Source organism: Lygodium microphyllum, chromosome 23, assembly GCF_053477565.2.
Source record: "Lygodium microphyllum isolate KBCC chromosome 23, Lygodium_microphyllum_v1.1.10, whole genome shotgun sequence".
In the NCBI taxonomy this organism is placed as follows: Eukaryota; Viridiplantae; Streptophyta; class Polypodiopsida; order Schizaeales; family Lygodiaceae; genus Lygodium; species Lygodium microphyllum.
This window is the reverse complement of record NC_141157.1, coordinates 92,582,098-92,597,815: the sequence shown is the minus strand read 5'-3', so window position 1 is coordinate 92,597,815 and position 15,718 is coordinate 92,582,098.

The window sequence follows — 15,718 nt, the reverse complement described above, 5'->3', positions numbered from 1 at the left end:
TTGTTTCAGTTTGCCATTTCCTGATCAATGGCGAGGACTGTGCCCTTGGCGTAAGATATAATGAGGCATTGCATACGTGCTTGTTCATGGGAAATATCCGTGTCTATGAGTTTCTCAACTTCATGAGGCACCTTGATGAACACAAATTTTGATTCTTTCCATGAGCAAGGTAGTGTGCGTACCTTCGCTCTACTAAAGGCTCATCTAAAAGACCTAGTGGTCATAGCTTTTAACAAGTGTGGGAAACGTGGCATCCAAATGCCAAAAGCAACCAACTAAGTCATCCCCGATATTTTTGGCTAAGTATGTGGCTAAGGTAAGAATAAAAAATCGTTCGTAAGAAGGTTTAAGACCTGTTGGGGGTTGGGGTTTGACTGGTGGACTCGATAGTTATTGCATTTGCAACTACTCTAGAGTGTGTGGGTTGACCTCTCTTCGCTAGGCTTGGTTTGGGATTTTGACTTTGTGCTGCCAGATGTCTTGAGGCTTGGGTAGCACCAATAGTGCTGGGTTGAGTTGTAATGGAGTCATCAAGTTGCGGTTTTGGTCGAGAGACTCATTGAGGGTTGGGTGAACCACATTGGACTGTATGGGTTTCACAGCTTGAGCTTTTTGTAGCCTTAGTGCCTGATCTGTCGTGTGGCTCTGCATAGGTGGGTTTGAGAGTGGCATTTGAGTAGTGCTACTTGTAAACTTATCTTTAGGCACCCACATCCGAGTATTGCTCTTGTAATAGCCTTGCACTTGTAATAAGGTCCTGGGGACCCATCATGGCTTGACCATTCATCGGTGTCGATAGTTGCTTCTTTGCCTTCTAGATCTTGAGTATGAGTTTCTAGGCTTGTGATGTCATGATTGCATGCTCCTAGGCGTGATAGTCCTTTATATTTAGGCACCCACTTGAACTGTGGTTCAAGGGCCTTACCTAGATCTTAGTGGTGTGTTGATGGTGTGGCATGGCAGGTTGTGACAAGTCTCGACCCCCCTTCTTAGACTTGGTGGTGGGTTTCTCTACCGATGGCCTTGCCAGCTTGGATGGAGCTGCGCTGCCCTTGCTGAAAGTTGTGACTATCCTTACATTGCAGATAGCAAGGTGAATACATTATGACTCATAGTTGACATTACACTGTACTTGTTTCTTGAATGCACATCCTAGCAGCGATTCTTGTTGATATATTTTGCAATCACACCTACTTCAGTCCCTTTGTAAGGAGCAGTGAGGGCTCAGGATGAGAACCCCATATGCATAGTAGGAGAAAGTACCACCACTCAATTCCTATAAAGCATTGTACTTGCACTCTTTTTCTAATGCAATGATAGTACTCTTTTCTTTCCAGTAAAGTGTATTGTCATTGTCAATACACAAGATTGTGTTTATGAGTCCAAGTCTCAATCTTGGAACCTAATTCACTTGTGTGCAATTCGTCTTTGTCAGGGTCAATGTCTTCATGAGTTTCGTCTTCCTCTTTCAACCTCCATAGCTTCCACATCTTCCATGCTCTAGATCCCATGTATTTTAACATGGTAGCAGAGCGCAGCTGAGCATGGATTAGCTTGTTTTAGTAGCTTTTCACCTCTGGTCCATCTCTACTCAGCTCAGTCTCGGCCTATGAACTCACTTTCCATCTCCACCTTCAAGCTTGCCTTCATGGCTGCCATAGCCAACATCACCCTATCAGATTGAAGCTTTCATATCTCTCTCCATTATTTTGGATCTCCTCTTTGTCATCTTAGAGCTCAACATTAGCCCAATTCACACTCAGCATTGTGATTCTTCACAGTTGCTGCATGTCTATCTGCCATAGCTTGCAGGACCTACCTGACTTGGAGGGCTGAGATCTCTTCAACCAAGGAATATCTCTCAAATCTTCCTTTTAAGAAGATCTTATCTAGGTCAAGATGCTCCATCCTATCACAAAAATTGTCAAGATTGATGGATGATGAGACCAGCATTGTCATTTTTACAGGTCATTATCAAAATATGCGCCTGATTAGGTCATGCTGCTACTGCGTGCTCTACAGGATGCAACCCCAACCATTACCATAGGGCATTGATAGCCCTTGAAGTAAGCTTCATCTTCATATAAAAAATTTTCAAAATGATCAAGTATAGCTCCTGTAATGTCAGAAAAACCAGGCCATCCCCAAAAACCCTAATTGTGACTCCATAGCCAAACTTCACCAAGCTCAAAAATCTCATCATTTTCTCTCTCATGCTACCTAGAACAACCCATTGTCACTAGGATTTGAAGGTCCCAGTATCAAATCAACAAGTGGAAGATTTGAATCTAAAAAAACTTGAAGGATTTTGTAGATTTGGAAGACTCAAGGAGGAAACATAGTGTCTATTGAAACTCATTTTAGTGCTCTAAACACTTGTGTCTTTTGACACATCTCAACCAACTCTTTTGCTGCTTAAATATGATAATTTTGAAATTTATTTGTTTCTATTCCCACAAGTATAACATGGGCAAAGACTCTCCAATTTCCCCTTTCAAAGGAGTCAGGTTTCATACATGTCAGACCTGCATCAAACTCATCCTGATGAAGAAGGGCCTCTAGGCCATTACCACCAAAAAAGAAAAGAAGCCTCGTGATGTGAACCTTGTTGTCACTTGGCAAAAGAACGATGATAAGGCTCAGGCCATTATCAAACTAGAGCTAAACGACAGCTATATCCACCATGTGGATAACTGTGAGACTTCAGAGGAGGATACATGGAAGAGACTTGACACCTTGTTTGGTGCATAGTCTAAATCATCAAAGTATGGTACCTTGATTGAGTTTTCAGGCTTGAAATGAAGTCCAGCACATCGCTTTCCACACATGTGAACTACATGGAAGGACTTCTAACCCAACTTGCAAGAATCAACATTAAAATGGAAGAAGATGTTTGCATCAGTGTTCTACTTTTAAGAGTTTGCCTCCTGAATATAATAATGTATCAAAAACTTTAATCAATATGCCAAACCCTAAACTTGTTGATATCCATGCATCACTATTAGAGGAGGAAAAGAAGCTCAAAACTAAGGAAGAAACCAAGCACCTCTAGATATGAACATGTATTATATGTTGGCAACATGTACAAAGGCAAGAAGGATCAGCTCTTCTGTGACTTCTGCAAAAAGGACTGGACACACTGATGACACTCAAAAATGTGCAAAAACAAGGAACAAAGATGATCTCTAAAAGTAACATGTTTCTATGTCATCTATATTTTTCATCACAAAATAATCACTTTATTTGTAAAAGAGAGATAGAACACGGGAGGGTTCACACTCACTATCTCCCACTAAAATACAAAGTATGTGTACATTTAAAAAGAGAAGAGAACTCAAAGGCTCAAAGCCTTTAAAAAATAAAGAAAACGTATCAAAAGGAAAATTAAAGGAAATAAAATATGGAGAGGTGTGCTTTTTTGGTGAAAGGGTGGATTGAGGACACGAGTGGTTGTGTGTCTCTTTCTCTCTCTCTTCCCTAAGATCACACATTCTCTTCTCTTAGTTGTGCAAAATATTTGTATTTGGCTCTACTCCTCTTCCTCTTTCTCTCTCTCTCTTCATTCTTTATTTCTAAAAGCTATGGAAGATAATGATGAAAGTGATGAAGATGACAGTGTTGTTTTATATCATTATGGATATGGTTTCTTTTAAGAGATATGTTTGCAGTTTTGGGATCATGGGCTCAGCCCACTCATAGAATTTGAAGGTTGTTTTTCCCTGGTTTGTGTTCGATATTATAGCTGTGGCAGGGTCCTCCACACACTGAGAAGTTTTGCCATGCTAGAAAAAGGTCCCAAAAGGCCTATCTAGTGGCAGTCAAAGAAGAACAACAAAACGGAGCAAAGGAAGAAGAAGACCACCAATCTCATCAATCCTTCTATTCGGATAGAATTTTTTAGCTTTGTATTTCCTAGCCCTAATGCTTCAGACATAAACTTGTAAACTCCTTAGTTAGCCTTGTACTATAGCCTCTATACACTTTGTGAGGCCCTTGCTACAGCCTCTAGATGACCATCATGTTTGTGGTACCCATACTTAGCCTTTTCTTCTACAGCCTCCAGTGTTTTGCCATGTTTATGGTGTGCCCACACTTTGCAGGTGTTGCTCTCACTAAAGACTCTACACACTTTGTACTTCTGGTTGTGATTGAGGAGGGGTGTTGAGATATTTTGCAATCACACATACTTCAGTCCCTTTGTAAGGAGTAGTGAGGGCTCAGGACCAGAATCCCATGTGCACAGTAGGAGAAAGTACCACCACTCAATTCCTATAAAGCATTGTACTTGCACTCTTTTTCTAATGCAATGATAGTACTCTTTTCTTTCTAGTAAAGTGTCTTGTCACTATCAATACACAAGATTGTGTTTATGAGTCCAAGTCTCAATCTTGGAACCTAATTCACTTGTGTGACAATTTGTCTTTGTTAGGGTCAATGTCTTCATGAGTTTCTTCTTCCTCTTTCAACCTCCATAGCTTCCCCATCTGCCATGCTCTAGATCCTGTGTATTTTAACAATTTCTTACCAACAGCCTTGGTACTAGGCATCACATAGAATATCATAAGTAGGTTTTCAGTATTGATAGAGGCTACTATTTTGCACTTTCCTAGTAATGAGAGTAGGATTGCCCTCCAATTGGGTTGAGTTTAGTGTTTGTAGGTTGCAGTTGGGGCTGACCAATGAGGGTCCAATGGTTTTGCATAAGGATGTTATAATCAAATCCCTCATCAATGAGTGTATCAAAGACATGTGTCTTTTGGGCAGCCTGATATGCATAGGTAGGCAAGTGCCATTTCTTTCTCATTATCTTCCTCAATCTTAGTGATGGTGGTTCCTCTTACATTCATAGGTGGTTCTAGCATTGGAGGCTCATGGTAGGTGCGTTGGTATTGGTCGATTACTAGAGTTCTTGGCTACCATGTAGATTGACACTAAGGGTTTGTTTTTAGGCTTATTGGTTGCCTCAGCGGCTTGCTCGTATTTCTCATTATTTGAGAATGGTAGATCAATTGTGTCTAGCACATGCATCCGATCTCTCTCATTTTCAGGGAAAGGGATATACTTACCTAGTGGTCCATAAGATTTCCTGATTTGGGCATGGCCATTGAGCATTTTTGAGATGGTGTCTAGGTTGACTGGCATAGTCTTCTAGGTATCCATCTCCGCTCTTACTACTTCTGTTTGATTGCCTAGGAAGATCAGACCGTTACCCCAGTCTTCTATGACTCATGTGTTGCGTATCCAAGGTCGGCCTAACAGGACATCGTAGTCCACTCCTATCATGACTATAAAGTCCAAAGAGAACCAAACTCCTATGATTTTCAATGGCCAATTTCTCAGTACTTCAAATGGCCTCGCTTTTGTTTCATTAGCCAGCACGACATTGAACCTAGCATCCTCAATAGGTGGGTTACCCCATGCCTAAAGTATTCCATGGATAAGTACACAGACTCCTTCCCCCATGTCTACAATTCCTTTCCTCGTGGTATCACCTACAACTAGGATCGACAAGACCACATGCACTTCAGTGCCTTCCTAGAAAGCATTAACATGTAAAGATTCGGGTAATGAGTGTAGTGTCAAGCTCTGTATTTGTGTTACTACATAGTGTTCTTGCAAGTCAACGGTAGCTTGCTCCATCAATCCTTCCACCCATTGCTTTAGCTCCTACCATAGAGTCGAAAGTTGTCTAAGTAGATCTCCTAGGCTTAGAGTTACAAGGGTGGTCACTAGTATAGTGAGAAAATTTCTAGTTGCTGGCTTGTCTCCTAATTATGTGCTTCTTGGCCAATGGCCTCAATTGGTTTGCTGGCCTATGGCATTCAAGCTCTGTCTAGGTGGCACAATTTGAGGTGTGGATGCGTCTCTCGGTCATGTGGGAGAGACTAGTGTGCTCATGTTAGAGAGATTATTGATCTTGTCCTCCAAGATGGGCTTAGCATCCTTTAGATGTTCCTAGGCTTCTCTTATCCACTCCTTGACCTTTTCTATGGCTTTGAGTTTGCGCTTCTGGTTTCGGTACTCCCCTACCTTAGCACTCCCTTTTTCAGCAGTATTGGGACAAATGTTTTGGCCTCAGTGTCTGTGACTTTATTTTCAATAGGTAATGTCGTTGCGCTCTTGGTTTTCAACGTGACCTTTGCCTTGCTCCTCTTCTTTCTTTGCCTATGACTCTTCTTTCTGATTGAGGCTGCATCCAGGTTGCTAGGCCTTGGCAATGATATGCTAGCCTACTTCATCTACGTGTGAGTCATGACATGGAAGGGAATGGGCATGGCCTCCTCATTGCTTCTCTCGACATTGAATAGCCCTTGTGGAATTGATGGCACAATTGTGGGACTAGAGGATGGCTTTTGCCTAGGGAAATTGGCAAGAAGGTGAGTGATTCTACACCACATCAGATCTGAGATCTGACTTATCTTGATTAGCTTGCTCCCTCTTGGGGCAGTGTGAAGTAGGTCACCACAAATTCAATAAGAAATCAGTTCTTAGGTCTACCCTCCTAAGCCTCTACGTCTCCCTCTTCCTAATGCTGTCATCGACACTGGTAGTCAATAGTCCATAAGGACTAGATTGCCCTCTTCATTGTATGAGACATAGGGATTCAAATAAGGCTCCTCATCATTCTGTTCCTCCATGTAGTGGGCTAGAGCATCGCTCGGTGGATGGGTTATGTAGGGTCCAGGCGGCCTAGGTATGCATGTGGGATTGATCTCTATCCTAGGGATGGATTGCTTTGTATTGTTAGGTGCTGGGAGGGCCAATGGGGATCCTCTCCTGAAGAAATTCAGAGGCCTATTCCCTAGGTAAGATTGGTTGTAAGGCTGTGAATATGGGAGTCTCCACAACATTCTGTAGTGCATGGCGTCGTGGCTGAACCTGCCGTAGCAATTGGCTCAAGGGGGCAGAGTGTCATGAGCCTAGGGGACGAGTCTGTACCAACTATGGAAGGTATGGACAAGATGAAACAATGTGCCACACTATTTAGAAGACTTCCACATGTGAGCAACCATATGCTAGAGACGCACACTAGCTCTATGTGCAATAAATCAACAAAGACCTATGACATTAAGAGAGATATCAATTCCACAATGATTCCAAGACCATCTAACCCTGCAATCACTCACTATTTGAGTGATATTCTAGCATTATGTGGAGGAACCATGGGAAGAAAAATCTTATGTAAGTTTTTTATGTCTCTTATGACAAGGAAGATGATATATACCTGATAGTGGACAATTGAAAAATTCAAATGATGATCCTTGGATATGAGACCTCGTTGGTCCATTTGCCTTCTCCTTAATAGATGTGGCATAGAATTATTTTGGTTGTAGAGCTTCTTCACCCATTGCGGCAATGGTTTTTCTAGTGGTGTGATGTCAAATTGGTGAGCTTTCTCTTAATCATCTGAAGATGATTCTTCCTCCTCCTTAAGGATATGGATAGCTCTTGGGACAAGTTCATAGTAGACTACTTCTTTGCTTGATGATAAAGTGGAAAAACTTACATTCTCCTCCTCTATTATATGCGATTGCTCCTTGAACACCACATCATAGCTCGCTACGATCTCTTTGCCTCTTTTTTATACGATTTGTACATCTTTTTCTTATCATTATAACTCAAGAAGATGCATTTTTTTCTTTTTGATTCTAACTTGTTTTGTTTCTTATCAGAAACATGTACATAGCATTCACACCCAAAAGTTCTAAAATGTGAGACATATGGTTTCTTACCAATGTAAGCCTCATGAGGTGTTTTTCCCTTGAGAGCCTTTGTGTAGATTCAATTAAAAATGTAGATTGCAGTATTTACATATTTGGCCTGGTTTGGTAATCCCTTTCCTTTTAGCATGCACCTTGCTATCTCCATAATGGTACAATTCCTACGTTCCACAACACCGTTCTATTGAGGTGTATGAGGCATCATCAATTGATACTTGATCCCTTTTCTCTTGAAAAAGTCTTCAAACTCCTTTGAGTTGAACTCACCACACCATCGTTTGTTCTAAATTTCTTCACACTTTTCCTTGTTTCATTCTCAACAAGCTTTAGCCATTCTTTAAACTTACGAAAAGCTTGAGCCTTATCATAAAGGAAGTATACCTACATTGTCCTACTCTAGTCATCAATAACCAATATTAAAAGAATATCCTCCCAATGCTTGTGTAGGCATCTTATCATACAAGTTAGCATGTACAAATTCTAGAGGAACATTTTCTCTATTCTTGCTTTCTTGTGGAAATGTCTTTCTCTATTACTTGCCCATCATACAACGTTCACACATGGAACCTTCAATTTAGTAACTGCAGGTAGATGAGCAACCATACCTTGCTTATGCATTCCCTTCAAAACTAAAAATCCAATGTGTCCAAAATTTTCATGCCAAAGGTTACTTGTGCCCACTCCAGCAATGGCTATAAGAGCAATTAGCTCATACAGGTTATTTCTCCTTTCTCCTTTGCCAATAACTTTGCCAGCATTGTTAAAAATTTATGCATGTCTTATTGAATCTCACTTCATGACCAAGATCAATTATGGAATAACTAATAATAGATTTGTCTTAATTTTTGGAACATTTAACACATTTGAAAGCTTTTGGACTTCATCATTTGGAGCAACAAAGAAAATAGTATTTGTGCTCGTAGCATGGCATTTTGCATCGTTTTTATCCATCACAATGATGGATTCTTGTAGAGGCTACGTAGAACTATATAGACATTTCTTGTTGGTCATGTGATGCACCACTATCCAATACCCATAAATTAGTGGTATATTCTTCTTGTACCAAGGAACACACTTCCTTGATGGTTGCCATGAATAACTCTAGCTTTGCTTCAACCATGTTGAATGTCTTCTTCCCCTTGATTTTTAAGGGTACTATTCTTTTCATCTACCTTCTTAACACAACAATTTGCAATTGCATGTCCTTTCTTTTTGCAGTAGAAAAAATCTCCTTGAAATTTATTCTTACCACCATTTTTTTTCTCACCATAATTTTTGGTGGAGGAGCCACCTTTACCTTTTGCATTGGTGTGGCCTTTTGCATTGGCAGAGAATGCAACATCTCCCACTGTTGCTTCCTTCTCACACTTTCAGCCTCAATTGCTCCTCCATTAATAATACACAAAACTCCTCAAAAGTTAAGGCTTGAGGTCTCACATGAGTATTAAGGGTAGTTACCAATCCATTAAACTTTGGCAGATAGATCAAAAGATACCTCCGAGCTAGCTCTTCATTGCTAGTCTTTTGTATGCTAGCATTAGCCATCTAGTTGTGCTGATTCTTAGTGTCCAAGTGATGAATGCCTGAGTCATCTCTCCTTCAAAAAACTTCTCCATTGCTAGCTGAATCTATGGGCTTTGAATCCTTGTTTGATTTCATGTTTCGTATTGACTTCTCAGTACAATCCACACTTTTGATGCCTTGGTTGTATGTTGAATCAAAGTCAAAACACTATTACAACATCTTGTAACTAAGGCACATAATGCATCTACATTCCTTCATTTCCAAGCTCGTAGAAACTTTGCATTTGGAGGAATCATCACACTCGAATTTGATGGGTTGAGGGGGATTAGTTGTGGTTCTGGATCAGCCCCCAGCATCGTCTCTAGGAGTTCATAATAATCAAGGATTTTAGTGATTTTAAACTTCCACAAAGTATGGTTTCTACCATCTAACTTGCCTTCACTAAAGGTTGTTGGACAAATCCTCAGTGTTTGAATAACTGGTACAACAGCACCACCTCTAGAACTGCATGATGTGCCAAAACCACTTGTAGAAGTCGGCATGGTTCCTCCTTGCTATTGAAGCCTTTGCCTCTTAATCTTCAATCCCTAGAGCCCCCTAGGTAGTTTTGATAACATGTAAAAATTACATGGTATAGTGAATAGAATTTTAGCAAGAGATAGAGAAAGAGAGCACATAAGATAAGAGGAGAACAAAAGATTTCTTTAACTCCAAACAAGCTGATACAAAGATAGCTCTATCCACCCATGCCCTTTCAATATGAAGCTTAGATGGAAATCTAGATGGAATATAGGTGAAGAGCTTACAGCTAGCTGGAATAACTCTAATTGGGTGAAATGATGGATCATGAAAGTTGTGAGGGGTCTATCTTTTATAGTCTATGAAGGGGGTCATGATGGATGACCTTCCATATGTACATGTGTTTGTTGACCTTCCATGTGTATAAATATTTGCTAATCTTCCATGTGCACATGTGTCTATTGACCTTCCATGTGCATTTGCATGTCCACTAGTTGGCTAGGAAGTATCCCAAGGAATATTCTCTATCCCTAGTGAAGGGCTACTTTCGCGGCCTTTGGGCCAAAATAGAGATCCCTGATAACTTCCTTACCCCACAACTTGATGCAATGTGCTTCAATTTGCTACTAACTTTAACTACTGTGTCTAACCCAAAGGCTAGACCCACAATGGTCACCTTTTGGCCATCCAATCACATAGACATAATTTAAAATACAAATAAGAACCCACCAATGTCCATGCTTACACATGGCTTCTCCTCATAATGGGGCCCTTACAATAGAAGAAGAACAAGAGCACAGAGAGTCTAGTCTGCCCTTGCTTGATCTATGCCCAGAGGAGCCAAAGGGTGCCCAAGTTCCCGAGCGCATTATTGCTACAAGAAGAAGAAGATGGAAACTCAGGAGAAAGCTCGGCAAAGAGTGGGATCATGGCCATAACAGCTTCTTGACGAGCCCATGCCAGTACGAGAGGATCACCATCCTGTCAATTGGTTATAGGAGCTTACTATCTGGTAGCAATAGGAGCTCTAATTTTGCGACCCTTCGAGTTCTCCTTCATTTACCCACAAGCCTTGGACCAAGTCTTACCCTTGGAGGTAGTGGAAATGATCATTCATTTGGGCAATGCTTCAGTGAACCGATGGGTCAAGGAGCGGAGCATTGTAATAACACAATGGAGGTGGAAAGCGACGGACTACTAGTAGGATAAGGTCTATCAGATTCCCAAAACCATCCAAGGTTACAAGGCATAGCCAAAGTGGTGGAAGAGGATTTGGGACACCAATTTTGATGCATAGATGGCCTTCTGTGGTACGCTATTGGAAGAAAGGAATGATCCTATCTACATGCCCTACCCTCGTAGACATGGATTGGATTATGATAGGGGGTGAATGGCAGATATGAATTTCCAAAGATCTAGAATGTCAATGCAGTAACTCTCGAGGAATGCATGACCTTTAAAGCAGGGGACTTGCGCCCATCCATCAATTGCTTCCTCAAGGATTTCTCTTCTAGCCCAGACTTGGCCTCATAACTAATTATAATTACCTTACGACCATTAGGTTTTTGCTTAAGAAAAAGCCAACAGTTGAGGAATCCCACCTTCCCACACTCTTTTTTGACATTAACTTAGGAATAGATAGCTGCACTATAGCTAGGCTCATAATGAGGGTGAGCTTGCTTTCCTCTTTTTATATGAAGATCCTTGAGGACATGAGCGATAGCCACTCTACAAGGTGCAATCATCCTTTCTTGTCAACCACACCTCTTAATGCAAAGGCTAATATCAAGGAATACTTGCAGAGCCGTGCCTTTTTTACTAAGTTCCTGAGACCACCTCGCGAATCATCCAAGGAAGATCATGGCATAGCTTGAGCACAGCCCTATGTTAGAATGCCGACTGTAATAATCTAATCCCAAAAAAAAGAAAAAATAAAAAGACAATGAAAGAAAAAGTGGAAAATTTGGATCCTCCAAAACATCTTGAATGCCACAATCACTGCATCTAGGATTTTATGCCTAGCCCCATCCCCCATTGCACATGCTTAGGGCACATCAAGGGTAGGGCATTCTCCCAGACATGTCTCCCTAAGTGAGGCACTGCATATACAATGCTGCACAAACTTGGTCCTCAAGTGTGGGACACCATCAAGGGCTTAGACTCATCTCCCAGTTCCACAAGCATGTGCACCACGCACTACATGGTAAGGCAGACACACCCCTTAGGAAGTGCACAACATTTTCTTGCAGGTTAAGATCGTGTCGCATCAAGGAGAGGGCACAACAAAGGAAACCTATCCAAGGGCATCCTCAACCTCGAGGACAAATCCACCATCTTCAACTTCTCCAAGAAGGATCCGCCCAACACCATTTTCAATTTCACAGGTAGATCCACCCTTGGCCAACCTTAAGACGGGGTTTTTCCCCAACATCATTTTCAATTTTAAAGGCAGGCCTCCCCCACAACCACATCCTTAGAGGGACTCACTCCAACACCATCTTTAATTCTAAGCATAAATCCCTCCAACATATCCTCAACTAGGGCTTGTATACAAACTCAAAAAGCCAACCGGCTACCCCATCACCACTGTTCAACTCACCACCCAGTAGTGCCATGGGACTCACACTTGGCTAGGAGGGGGTATTATTTACTGTAGAGAAGAAGAAGCTGAAAAAGAGGCATCAAGAGAAAAAGTGCAACACAAAAAAATGGAAAAGGTGCCTCACAAGAGAGCAGGCCCGAAAAAATCTAAAAGCATGGGAACAACCACCAGGAGTCCAAGGGTGTAACCATGGAAGCTGCAAAAAAGCCAAAAGCAAGAAGGTGCACCTTTAAATATAAAGGCACAGCCAAAATCTTTGTAAAAGAGTGCTAGGCTCCCTCCTATGCAATTTGTAACCATGAATAGGTGGTAAGCTAGGAAGTTAGGGCAAAGGGAAAAAGGGCCTAGGCCATGGTCGGCCATGTAAAAAGGAAATGGGTTTGGTCAAATTCAACTTATGGCTCATAACTCAGGTTCATGCAATAACTTCCGTTGACGTATGGCTACAGTCCTTATCAATCCGAGAAAATTTCGGGTTACGAACCTTGGGCTATTTTTCTCGAGACCTTCTTTATTTAATGGTTTAGAGTTCTTCAAGTCCATTTTGTGAGAAGTCAAGAAGATTTGAAATTAAAATCAGGATATCGCAAGATCTATGTGACCGGATGGCTAAAAGGTGACTACATTGCAGCTCTAGCCTTTGGGTTATATAGAGTAGTTAAAGATGGTAGCAACTCGAGGCACACCGCATCGAGTTGCACGGTAAGGAACTTATCAAGGATCCCTATTTTGGTTCTAAGCATCATGGAAGTAGCCCTTGACTAGGGGTAGAGAATATTCCTTGGAATATTTTCTAGCCAACTAGTGGACATGCACATGAAGGTCAACAAACACATGTACATATGGAAGGTCATCCATCATGACCCCCTTCATAGGCTATAAAAGGTAGACCCCTTCAAAGCTTTCATGATCCATCCTTTCACCCAATCAAAGTTATTCCAACTAGCCTTAAGCTCTTTACCTATCTTCTGTCTAAATCGTCATCTAAGCTTCACATTGAAAGCGCACGGGTGAATAGAGCCATCTTTGTATCAACTTGTTTGGAGTTAAAGAAATTTTTTGTTCTCCTCTTATCTGATGTGTACTCTCTTTCTCTATCTCCTACTCAAATTCTATTCGTTGCATCATGTAATTTTTTTACACATCCAAATATTTAGGTGGTTAGAACCTCATATCACATACACAAAGAGCCCCTCCCTAGCAAATCAATGTGGCTCCTACAGCTCTCCTATACCCCAAGATGCATCATGTCAAACATGTCTACTCTTTTGATAAAGTGTTCTAATATATATTTTTGTTTTCTCACATAAGAGTCCCCAAAGAAAATCATTTTATCCTATAGCTTAGGGATTCTCACATTCTTATCATTGGTTAATAGTTTTAGCAATCGATTGCAATGTATCCACCACGAGACTTCTTATTTCTTGATATCATTTTTAAATGTAGATGCAATGTGCAATGCCATATGGTCCTCAAACAAATTAACCACAAATCAGCCAACTGTCGTGTGAAAAACATTCTTTCAATTATTTTCTTTCTAATGTATTGTTGCACTACTTAGACACAATATCGGATGATTAACCTATGCTATTGTCCTTTTAAACTTAAATGAAATGAGTCCTATATATCATGATATACATAGAAATCAAAATGTAACTGATACTTAACATTTCACAATCCCTTTTCCCCTACCCTTTAGGTTTTACAATCATGCATCGGTTTAAGAGGGTCTATGTCATTTTTTCCATATAGAAAAGTAATAAATACACACTTTCACATAAAGATGGAGGTAGGATAAGGAAATCCCCATACCCTACTTTCACCATACATCCACACATTGTACCTAGTTTATTGTAAATTTTAATGCATGAAAATGAAAAATTTTCATCAAAAATCAAATTTTAATAAATTTTTAGCATTTATTTAAATATTAATTACTATTTTTTTATATTTTCAAATTTATGAAGCCTAAATGAATTGTGATTCAATATCATATTCAATATTACTCCAAAGAAACATTATTTGAACCATAAAAACCCATGAAATTATCATTTTTCTATTAAATCTCATTATGTAAATTGCTAGAAATTTCTGATTATTCTATGATTTCAGACATATTCAAGCATATTCAACCATTTCCAATCATTTTCCATAGCAAGAATGAAATATTCATCACAAAAATTCAATAAGAGACACGCTATAGTCTGCATACGTACGCATTGTATTTCGAAAATTGAAATCCATTGATGCTCTTCTATAGTCGTTGACACTTCCTTTGCACTTTCTTGATCCATCCCTTGCATTTTGTCTCATGAACCAGGACCTACTCCCTCTCATCCTCTCAGCCCTTATAAACCACGTTTAGAGAGAGAGAGAGAGAGAGAGAGAGAGAGAGAGAGAGAGAGAGAGAGAGAGAGAGAGAGAGAGAGAGAGAGAGAGAGAGAGAGAGAGAGCAAGAATTTTAAACTTTTCATATAATGCATCAAATCTCTTGTTGTTTCTTGTGATATGGAGCGAAAAATTGCAACATCTTAGTCATGATTTCACTTATCAAATCTCCATTTTTAGCATTAAAAATGGAATGCAAAAAATTTTACACCCGCTCTCTCCTCACAATATGATTTCTTGGTTTTTAGCTTCTTTTCTACGTAAACTTAAAAAAGTTGGTTCACTCCTTCATGTTTACACTATTCCACAAGTAATTTCAAACTAAAAATAAAGGGGCAAATAACCCCAAATTTGCAATCCAACTGGACAGTCTCCTTTTTGGTATCGAAATCTATCATGCTGGCCTCAGTCAATTGCTTTTTAGCTTTTGGATCCAATAGCTACTTCATAACGCCAAACCTTGCAGCTATTAAATGGGCTGGACTCTGATTGATGAACAAACACTTACATTAGATTCTTGGTGTTGAAATACATCTAGAAAAACTCACTCCTTGATCCGTGATCATTCCAATTTTCATCAAAACTGCCTCTTTTATGGCTCTCACGCCTCTTTTGCACTCTAAAATTAGCTTTAACATTTAGCTCTTATGGCGACCACGAGATAGGGTGACTCAACCCCGCAAATCCATGAATTAATCTACACAAACATAAACCATAAAGAGCATCAAGCTACTACAAATAAAAATACACAACAAAGCAACCACAACTCTCACCCTATCCCCCAACTAAATCAAGGCATGAAGTCCATGAGAGAGAGGCCAAGCATAGTCTGGAAAAAGCTAGTTGCTAAATAACTAACTACTCCAACACAGATCATCTAAAAAGAACTATCAAAGGAGGCATCCCAAGTGGTAGTTTGACCTGCCTACCTGACCTAGGATAACTAGACTAGGGACTTCTATTA